This window comes from Macaca nemestrina, chromosome 1 (assembly GCF_043159975.1).
Source record: "Macaca nemestrina isolate mMacNem1 chromosome 1, mMacNem.hap1, whole genome shotgun sequence".
Classification (NCBI taxonomy): Eukaryota; Metazoa; Chordata; class Mammalia; order Primates; family Cercopithecidae; genus Macaca; species Macaca nemestrina.
Window position 1 is genome coordinate 65,979,659 of NC_092125.1, and position 10,467 is coordinate 65,990,125.

At 51.3% G+C, this 10,467-nt stretch overlaps 1 long non-coding RNA gene across 5 annotated transcripts in view; it reads right to left on the reverse strand.

The window, feature by feature from the left end:
- LOC105484879 (uncharacterized) overlaps positions 1–10,467 on the reverse strand; it is a 67,423-nt gene that overhangs the window by 14,676 nt on the left and 42,280 nt on the right. For 3 of the 5 annotated variants that reach the window (XR_011613511.1, XR_011613513.1, XR_011613508.1), the window contains one exon: positions 1,055–1,230. This is a non-coding gene — a long non-coding RNA (uncharacterized lncRNA). Of the gene's footprint in view, positions 1–1,054; positions 7,992–10,467 lie in introns of those variants that run through there. The other 2 variants (XR_011613509.1, XR_011613507.1) reach the window with 2 other exon arrangements.

Consider the following 10,467-nt stretch of genomic DNA (forward strand, 5'->3'; position numbering starts at 1 on the left):
GGTAAGGATGAAGAGTAGACACAGATCCAGGATGCCAATCACTGTGTTTGCCCTCATATATCCTAAAGAAAATCAAAGGGAGGAGGAAGTGGTAGAGGAAGGCAGGGAATGCAAGAGGTCCGAAAGAAGGAAGAGAGAGGTCAAAAGACATCCTTGGGCAAAGCATGGCAAACAGGAAACCAGGAAGAGAAAGCGGAGGCTGGTCTTTGATGTAGGGCACAACTGTACCTTCAGCCATGTCACATGCCCCTAGCTTCTCTCCCTCTAAGCTCAATATTCATTGGAGAGCTATCAGCCCCTCCTGGCCCTCATCCCACATCAGCACCTTCATCTAGCATGACCTTTCAATCTATCAGCATCTGAAACACAGGAGGAAAGTAAGCAGCTCTGAACCAGACAGACAGACACAGATACACACATACATACACACACACATACATACACACACACACACACACACACACACACACACACACCCCTTCCCAGAATAAAAGGCCCTTGGAGATGGCTCATGCTCTCTAGGTTCTGGTTCTCTGATAGAAGTGCTCCACTCCCACAGGGGAGGGCAGACATGTCTGATAAGAATTGCTTAGCACAATGCTATATATAGTCTAGGTTCCTACCACCCTGGAGATGTGGAGCTAGAACTTGGCAGAGAACCATGCTAGGTGCTGGCAAGGACCATCCTCCCGCTGCCAGCCAATGGGGAGCCTCATTTCCCGGATGGGGGCCGTGAGGGCACACAGGGTCCTTCCAGGCAGCCCATTAACACTCCGCACTGAGGGACACAGGCGGTTGGCTCTGTTTTAGGGAAAATCAACTGCTCCCAAATGTGAGGGGGATGTGTGGGGGCTGAACAGCAAATTCTAGCTTCTCTGCAGCTATCCAGTAGCATGAGAAAATCAATCTAGTCCTCTCTTCTGGAGGACTAAGGGCGGAGTGTGTGGGAGAAGAATGGAGAAGGCATAGCAGGTGGCTGGGCTCAATAAACATCTATCCATTTCTGATGTTCGAAGAAATAAAGGAATGTAAAAGAATGCAGATGAATACTTACTGCAGAGAGCGGGGCTGCCAGGCATCTCCTTTTTTTGTTCCAAATACATGCAAGTGAGCCACTCTATCCGGCAGTATGATGGCTGTCTCCGGCACACTGGCACCATCCTCAGCTGAGCCTGAGTCGCCAAGAGGTTGTCACCCACTCACAGAGCAAGCTGCGCTCTCCTGAGTCCTCTGTGAGGAAGAAGAGAAAGGAAGACAGGTGGGCTCAGCTCAGAGAGCCAACCAGGCAATGAATTGAGCAGATTCCAACCAGAGTCCCATCTGGGGTTAGTATGTGGCTCTGGGTTCATGACCCTCAGTTGCTGTCCACCAGCCAATGAAAGAAGCAAGACAATGTTGGGCAAAATGACATGGGACCTATGTCCTGGGGAAAGGCCAGTGACAGCGGATACAGGGTCTGATGAAGGAGGACCTGTTTACCACCTCTTTCAGAAAACGAACCTGAGGGACCACAGAGCTGCCTGAAGCCCGAAATCCAGGCTCTTATCATATACACAGGTTGGGACAAAGAAAATGAGACAGGAAAGGTTCCAACGTCCATATACATAAACAATCTTTTTAGGGTAAGCTGCTCTCTACTCAGGTGCAAAACATGACATGAAAGGGCTGTGTCTGCCTTTGCACTCTAAGTGGGGATGGCTAGTTCCCATTCCCTGCCCGGCTTAACTCTCTCATGTGACCTCTGTCACATCTCCCTGCCCCGCTCTGGCTCCCAAGGCCCAGGAGCCACTCCTACCAGAGATCCCAAATGAGTCACCCTGGGAGGTCCTTGGAGAGAAGAGGAGGTGCTCAGTGGCAAATGTCACTGCTAGCATCATCCGTGGGAAAGCATGAGACTGAAAAATAGTACCCAGCGAAAGGAGGGAGGGGACGCGGGCCAGGCTGTCCCTCATCCTCATACACAATTGTTTGCCCCTCTGCCCCATGCTCCCACTGCGGTGGTAGAGGAGAGAAAGGGGAGGACGGCTGGGCCGGCATACAGTGGCAGTAGAGGTGCATCTTCGCTCTCCGTCGCAAGAAGGCGGGGCGGGGCGGGGCGCGGGGATCACGCGCCTATAGCGCAAGGTTGCGGTATCGAGAAAAGCCTAGAACCCACAGCCGCCATGATGACGCAAACAAAATTAAAAGGGTCAAGAACTCAAGGCCCACTGTTTCACCTAAGAAGAAAATGAAGAAGATGAAGCGGAGAAGGGAAGCTCTGATTTGGGTCAATATGGAAAGGGGAGGCTGACGGAGGCTGCCCAAGAGCCGGCCTTTAGCTTAGTGACGGCGACGCAGAGCCGCCATCTTGAAACGCCGCCCGGCAGAGGACTCTGAAGACGCCACAGCCCCACCACAGCCACTTCTCCCGGGGTATAGGTGCGCCCGCATTCACTGATGTCGGCCTGGCCCACCCCCACCCCAAGAAGCGAATAGCCCTTCATTCAAGGCAATGACCACCAAGACCATCACAAACAGAACTACGGTGAAAAATCCCAGAGGACTTTCTGGGCCCTAGGACGATGTCTGTCATTTGGGACTAGTGGGAAGAACTCAAAAAGTGACCCTATTTGCCAAGCTCATCTAATAACACACACAGCTATTATTTTCTTTTCAGACTCTAAAATACAAGGGTTCCCAGAGCCCTGCTGAGTTACCTGGTGTCGCCCCCATCCTGATGCCCGGGCAGTGGCCGCCTTCTCTGTCCAGCCCTGAAAATGACCCCAGGCTAAAGATCAGCTCAGAGCCCCGAGCTGTTTTTGCAGCTTTCATGTTGACAGAACATCCTGGCCACTCTGCTGAGAGCTCCATCTCCCGGCTCCCGATACACTGAGTCATCTTCCAAAGAGGAAAAAAACAACAAAGCAGCCGTCACCAGGGTCCCCATTGCCGTCGACTGACGACTCACTGGCTGTCGTCACTTTCTGCTCCGCGGCCCCCGAATCGGTAACGAGGGGCTTCAGGGTGCCCAGCTCCCCTCCCATGGGACGCAGCAGCATCAGGAAGCAGGCAGCCACTGCTGAGATTCAGAAAGAAGGGAAACTAACTGGCATCAAAAGACTCCCGGGAAAGCTCACTGACCCTCCCTCTGCTGTCGCCAGCCCCCACCACTCCATGCCACAGCATGTTCCTGATGCAGAAGTAAAGGGGTATTTACGCTAGGTGGGGGACAGTACCTCCTTGCAGGCTTGAGGTGCGCAATGCCTAGGTTACCTCCTCCGCGCCCCTGCTGTGACACTACTTAGGGCACAGGAGCTCCTGTCTCCCCCATTTCTTCTCTAGCCCTCTGCTACACTCCCATTTTAAGTCCCTGATAAACCACTGGGCAGGGATGGGAACCTATCTGCTGCCAATGTATTAGACATTTCTGTATAACAGTTGTAGTAGCTCCATCTCACTGAACCAGGACATGAAAACTTAAGAGAAATCATATGACTTGTCTAAAGTCACTCAGCTAAGAAGCAGCAGGATCACAATGAAAACCTAGGTCTGTCAAAGTCCAGTGTCTCTGCTCCCTGCTCCCTAATTCTGGAGCTTATTCTGGCTTTGAAGATGCTATATCCCACTCCACCTCTCCCTCCTCTTGCATGAGGAAGGCAACCAGGATAACTGAGTCAGTTAATCCATCAATTTCAGCTACAAGAAAAAAGCCATCATCTTGAGTGAACCTGACCGCAAAGGAAGAGGAGAAAGTTAATGACAGTGTCAAGGAATAGCTAAGGGACCCAGACCATGGACACAAGACTGACCAAACTCCCTCAGAGCATTAGGGACTTACAAAATTCCTTAAATAGGCACATTTTGGGGATCTACTTCATCACAGGCATCTTATAAACACCAAGAATTCAGAGAGGAAAAATGTAAAGGCTTTGGAAGACCAGGGTTCTAGTCATGACCAGACCACTTAGTAGCCATGGGATGCTCCTCACAGGGCTATGGAAAGAAATAAATGAAGTAACTGCAGGGAAAGTGTCTAACATGGTATCGGTCAAACAGAAGGCACCAAATAGGTATTTGTTTTCCTTCTCCTTTCTCTAGACTCCCTCCTGGAGCTCCCAATCTGATAGGTGACATAAGACTTATACACAAAGAATAACAACACAACAAAAGTACCATAAAAAGGGACAGACTATCTTGAAGTTTGGCCGAAGGGGCAAGGGTGGTTATGAGAACTGCTTCTTACAAAGGAAATCAGGAGAGGTCCATGGAGAAAGTGAGACTCCCACAGGTGGATGCAGAGGAGAGGAGGCATGGAAAACATCACTGTTGAAAACAGGAAAAGCAAGAAAAGGAAGTTGCCTGGTTTTGTTGGAACCTGTGGTCCACCAAGAGAAACTGAGAGAAGTAAGGCTGTACAGGAAAACCTAAGGCCAGTTACGGGTAGCATTGAGCATCACGCTAAAGGGAAGGAATTTTACTCTGGGAATGATGAGAAACCATTTTAAGTTTCTGAGCAAGAAAGACAAGATGGCCGCTGCACGCAGAAGGGCCTGGAGAGAGGGGGAATGGGCAGCGGGGAGCCTCACAAGAGGACTACAGCTGGAACCATGGCACTGGCAGGGGTCATGAAGGAGAAACAGAAGACAAACAGTAAGCAGACAGGACCATCCGAACAGATCCTCAACGCTGCCATGTACCTCACTTCCCTGTCCCCACAGGGAGGCTGCTGGAGACAGAGCCTATTTGGGGAACACAAACCACGGGTCTGACACGTCTGAGATGAGCTGCTGAGCCTCTGCCTCCACTCTCATTCAGACACTCGGCTTTTCCGAACTACTCCAAGCATCAGGCTGATGAGGACATGGGAAACCCACACTCTAGCAAAGCCAGGCCCAGGTGGTGAACCCCTACCCAGATGCCTTCCACCTGAATCCCCACCCAGGACTGTGTCCAAGGGTGGGACTGGGCGGCTCTGCCCCTGGAGCCACCTTCACTGCGGCAGCCACCACTGTGCCCGCCTCTGCTGTGCTTTTGCCCCCCCTTCCCCTCCTCCGTCATAGCCCCCGCCCCCCCGCCCACTCTGCGGAACTGGCACAGCAGGACAGAAAAACCAACGCCACCATGTCGGAGACCAGCAGAAATGGCTCCAAAATGGCAGCTCATCTGAGGAGTCCAGAAAGATCATAAACCCACCCAGGAAAAGGAGGGGAAGCCAGTGACAAGGGGAGTAAACTGTCAAAACTACCTCCCAACCAAGTCCCCCACAATCATCACGTCTTTTCCTTCAGAAACATCCTCTCAAAAATCAGACGGGACATGAGTGAAAGAAGGGTGCCACTCCCTCCACCAGAGAGGCCCTAGGGGTCATAGGTGGTATGGGGCACTCAGAAGGATGTTCTGTAGCCTCTTCCCCAAGATGAGGCTAGAAAACCACCACTTTTGTCCTGAAGCTTAGCTCCTGCCAGTAACTAGACAAGAGTTAGCCCTCCCAGGGATTGGAGACCTTCACTGCTCCCCAGTCAGACCCTCCCCAGCTCTATGGGCCCTGGGGAGCAAGAAGGTAGGGTTGCAAGGAAGGGCCGAGAAGGCGCGTGCCATGCCCTCAGTTATGTAATAAGAAGGGCGGTGCTCGTCCTAGGCCAGAGACCCAGGGCGCACTGCGCTTCCAGATGCGCAGTCACGGGTGGGGGCCACTGCGCATGGCGCAGGTCTTGGTAAACCCCCTCCCCACAAATGTGAGACCTGCGACAAAGACAGGTTAGAGAGCCGGGACCCTGATTTTTCGAGGCCTCCCTCCCCCAACCAAAGGCGAACAGCCTGCTGCCCTAGTTTTATTCTGATTCTCCTCATTCCCTAGACTGACAAACCTTTCTAACCCGGGGCCTCCAAACCTCCCGTCTCCCGCTGACTTTTCTGGAAATCCCACCAAATACGCAGTTTCCAAGCAGTTTCCTGGGGTCAGTCCCCCATCCTCACCTTTCCAAGCACCACGTAGTAGTAGCTTCCAGAAGGCAGATCTTTCCCATACTGGGCTCAGCTCACAACTGGCTCTTAAGGGCCTCTGGACAGCCCCGGACGTCAATGCAAATCTGTTGTCCCCAGGGAGTAGCCCAGAGTCAGCAGGAAGCCCAGGGTGGTGGCAGTATCAGCAGCAGCAGCTCTGCCCTACCTTGCCCATGCGTTTCCAGGGGAGCCAAGAATTATTTTGCCGCAACACCGAGGTGTGGCTGATTGGAAAATTCCCTTTTCCAACACCAAACTACAGAATAAATATTTTTTTCCAATTTGGTCAACCCTCTGCATACCCATCTCCCTAGGATTCTTCCCTCTAAATAAAAAGTTTTGGGAGCCCCGAGCTCTTCCTCCTTATAGTGCGTGAAATTTTAAAAGGCATAGGAAGAGGCTTCAACTGGGCAGTCAAAAGCAGGCATAGACACAGGAGCCTACGCACACCCCTAAAGAGATTTTAGAAAGCTGCTGGGCTTCTCCCCGCTCCCCTTTAAGCAAGTGAAATGCAAATTCAGATTTGATACCCTGCCCTGAGCCAATCAAAAAAAGCTTTTCACCTGCCATTGGCCCACCCACCAATCAGAGGAAGTGTCTGGAGGGAGAGCCCTCCCCTGGCCAATGGAAGGCCAGCTCAGTCACTTAGTTAATGATGCAGCAGTACAGGGAAGGCCATCACATGTGAACTGGAAGGGAGCCAACATGGAGACACAGAGAGCGCAAGGTAAACAACTTTCCAACGCCAAAAGGATGACATTTAATCTCTAAATGCTAGCTTCCCTTCTCAGCTCATCCTTAACCCCTCTCAGCTGGCCACAGAGACCCCAGGAGTCTCACTACCTGTCCCCATAGAGCTCCTAACCAGATGCAACAGTGACTGCGTCACCATTCCCCACTTTTCCCAACTACGCAGTGACAAACCTACCAGCTTTACCCCACTTCTCCCAGCCCACACCCCACCCTGGCCACTCGGCTCCCCACCAGCCTCAGATTCCCAGGGCCAGACCTTCCAATAAGACAACCCCTGGGAAAAAACTGTCCCTCTGTCTTCCTTTTGGCACTTCTCACTCCCCTACCTTCCACACAAGACCTGCACGGACAGACAGATGGACGCTGACACCCAAACAACTTGGAGAACCAGTCTGTCTGTCCACTAGAAGGAAATAGGGTAAAGGCTGGGAGGTCAGGTGGGAAGCAGGGGATGGTTCACTCCTCTCTCCTCTACCCTGGTCAGGCTTGAGCAGCTGACACTAGGGAAAAGAAATTAAAGTGGGAAGAAACCCTCCCTCAGAGAAATAAATAGCAAAAATCGAGAAAGAAGGTGAGAAAGACAGAGCACCCACATACACAGAGACAGCGCCCCTGATCCCAGCAAATACATACGTGGGGGAAGAAGGGGGTTACGCCATCAAGTCCTGAAGCCCGTCGGACCACCCATCGTCGCCTGCGCAGACCCAAATCTCGGTCCCGCCGTAAGGTGCCGCAGTCCCGAATGTTCCAGAATTTGGTCCCATCAAACCTTCCACTGTCGCCCCGCAACCTCTTGCTCCCACCCCTGCCCCCCACCACCACCCCACCTCCTCCCCGCGGGAACCGCCCGTGCCACCTTGCGTGTCATCTCCTTAGCCTAGGCTACCCAGAGGCCTCTGGCCCCGACAGATCTCTGAACGCTCAGCAAGTGAGCTGGCAGAACCTGGTGCCCGGTGTTGCTATGACTTGTTTCTTGATTTCTCTCTCTCTCTCTGCTGCAGCACGGCTGTTGCTAGCAGACCTATCGACGGAGCTTGCTTGCTCGCTCGCTCTCTCACTCTCTCCCTCTCTCTCTCTCTCTCTCTCTCTCTCTGAGCTCTGTGACGCAGATCTAAATTCTCCAGTCTGCTCCTTGTGTTGCAAGAGCAGAACTGCAGCTTTTCCCCTGGAGAGCCGGAGGGCAGTGCCAAGGCTGGTCAAACAAGGCAAAAAAAGTTGGGCCTACACTTTGCTTCCTTGGCCACACTTTTCAGCTCACCCCCTCCCACCCCACCCCTTCTGCACCTCACTGCTCTGGGGCATAGAGGTCCCTGTCCTTGCAGGCTCACTCCTTCCCTGAGGCCTTCCCAGGCATAAGACTAGCTTAACTCTTTGAGTGGCAGCCCCCAGCGCCCAGACAGGGCTGCCCCGTACTAAATGTTGCAAAATCTTTTCTTGAGCCATATGGGCTTCTCCAGCCCTGAGAAAAAATGTTCCTCACCCTGACCACTGTCCCATTAACTCTTTGTGCCACAGACAAGTCCAGGATTACAGTCATAGCTGATTTCTGTTGTTTTTTGCCTTTTTGGCCACAAACCAGGACTTTTTTCTCCCTGGAATTTCTTAAGGACAAAAAGCGTAATTAAAACATTGCCTGCCTACCCCACAAATGAGATCCTTCTATCAGGGCAGGAATTTGAAAAACCAAATTGAACTGCAGCCTGAAGAATCCAGAGTAAAACCAGTCTGGATCTCCATCCTTCCTGGGCTCAAAATTTTAGGGCCTAGGTAGATGCGTTCAATTACTTTTCAAAAGGTACTTAGGCCATAAAGTCTCAGAGATTCAGGTTGCTGAGTCATTTGTTCCCAAGAAGATCTGACAACATGAAAAACAGCAAAATAGAGCAATAGCCAAGCCTGGACCTGAAGTGGCCAATGACTGGGTTCTCCTCTCCAGCATGGGTAGTCAAGCAAGATCAGCATCCACTGGATGACCCCCAACCCCTCCAAAATGTTCATGCATGGATGTCCACACTCCTGGAAACTTCCAGGGAAGGGCGGTCCACCAATGCTCTAAAGATCGAGTGGGGTTGTTTTTGGATACTCACAGGTCTCCACTGTGGCAAGCAAAGAGCCCCCAACATTTTCCTGCCCCTCCCCCCAGACCCAAAAATGCTTCCAAGAACAACTGAGATACTAAGCCATTAGACCCTACATACCCAGAGAGACCAAGGGAGTGTCAGGTTCCCACACTGCTACATCCAAATAATGCAGAAAGGTTCCTGACAACCAGTTGTATCATATGAGCCTAGACTTGACCAGAAGTGAGTGATATATTCAGGTCCTGGGTCAGGTGACTCATGAAGTCCATGACATCAAGAACCTTGCCACTTCCAGGAAGATGAATGAGAATGCGAGGCCAGGCAGCCACCTTATCTCATATCTGCTTCCCAGGCAGCCTTCTTCAAGCAACTACTCTGGGCCAAAGTTTCATCTGGCAGAAAGAAGGACCACTTGGAAGACAAGCATGGCACTACACAATTTTAAAAGAAGACCAGAGTATCTGTGCCAGGCTCCCAGCAGGGGGAAAAGTGCTTCAAATTCACACCTTCTGGGATCCAAGGTTGAGCATGCCAATAAAGAAGTTACCTACTGGTCTGACGACCAAAGGAAGGTGGCCTTGATGACACTAAAGCAAGTCCCCCAGAATGGCCCTCTGGTTACTTAAATCCCATTTGCCGTAGTTTCCTTCTCCATGGAAGAAAAACATGCCTAAGTTCATGTCAGGACATTCCTGATTTATCCAAGAGCCCAGGATCAAATAAACAAAGGGCTCTGAGCTCTGCCAGGGAGCCTCCTCCTTCAGGAGGGAGAACTAGAGGGAAGTAGGCTTGGTACAGAGCTGGCCCATCACCCCATGAACTTGGTGAGTGACGTGGCTGCTCACTGCCATGGCGATGGGGATGTTACGGGTGGGTGGAAGTGAGAGAAGAGGCAAATAAGTCATGAGAGACGAAGTGAAAGCGAGGTAGGGTCAGAGGAGGAACCTACAAAGCCACAGAATTTGTAGAGAGGCCGACTGTAGTCTATGACCGCAGCAAAACTAAGCTGAGTCCTTGCAAAGATAAGTCCCCATCTCAGGGGTGCGGCATGGACCAACTATGACTCGCAAAAAACTATGACAACACTACCTTCAGCAAGGCTTTGTTTCGTTTCATTTTCCCTCTAAATCTTTTCCTTCCCATGACCCCGTTGATACAGCTTTGATGACTGGAAGAACACTAGGGTTTTTGGTTTCGCTCCGGTTTGAATAAAATGACATGGACATATGTGCAGTGGTTTTAAGGAGCGGAGAATTTAATAGGCAAGAAAGAAGGAAGAGGCTTTTCCTGTACAGAGACAGAGGGAGGGGGGCTTTAAGCCAAAAGAGGGAACCTTGAGTACAGTGGAAAACAGCCAGTTATATGAGGAGGCTAGAGGAGGCAGGATTAAAACATTTTAGGTACCTCTGTCCAATTCTAGGTCTTTCTTCTATTAACCTGATTCTATGAGGCACCGAGAACAGAAAAACCCGAATGGGATGACCAGGAAGTAGAAATGAATTCAGTTCCAAAAACATGGGAGGATGTTTACTTAGCAAGCACGCTCGAGCCTACAAGGAAGCAATTTTACAGGGTGCTGCATGCAGTGTTTGATTTCAGGGGGTAAAGATAACTTCAGAGTGAGGAAAAGGTGCTGGCTCCTTCTACTCAC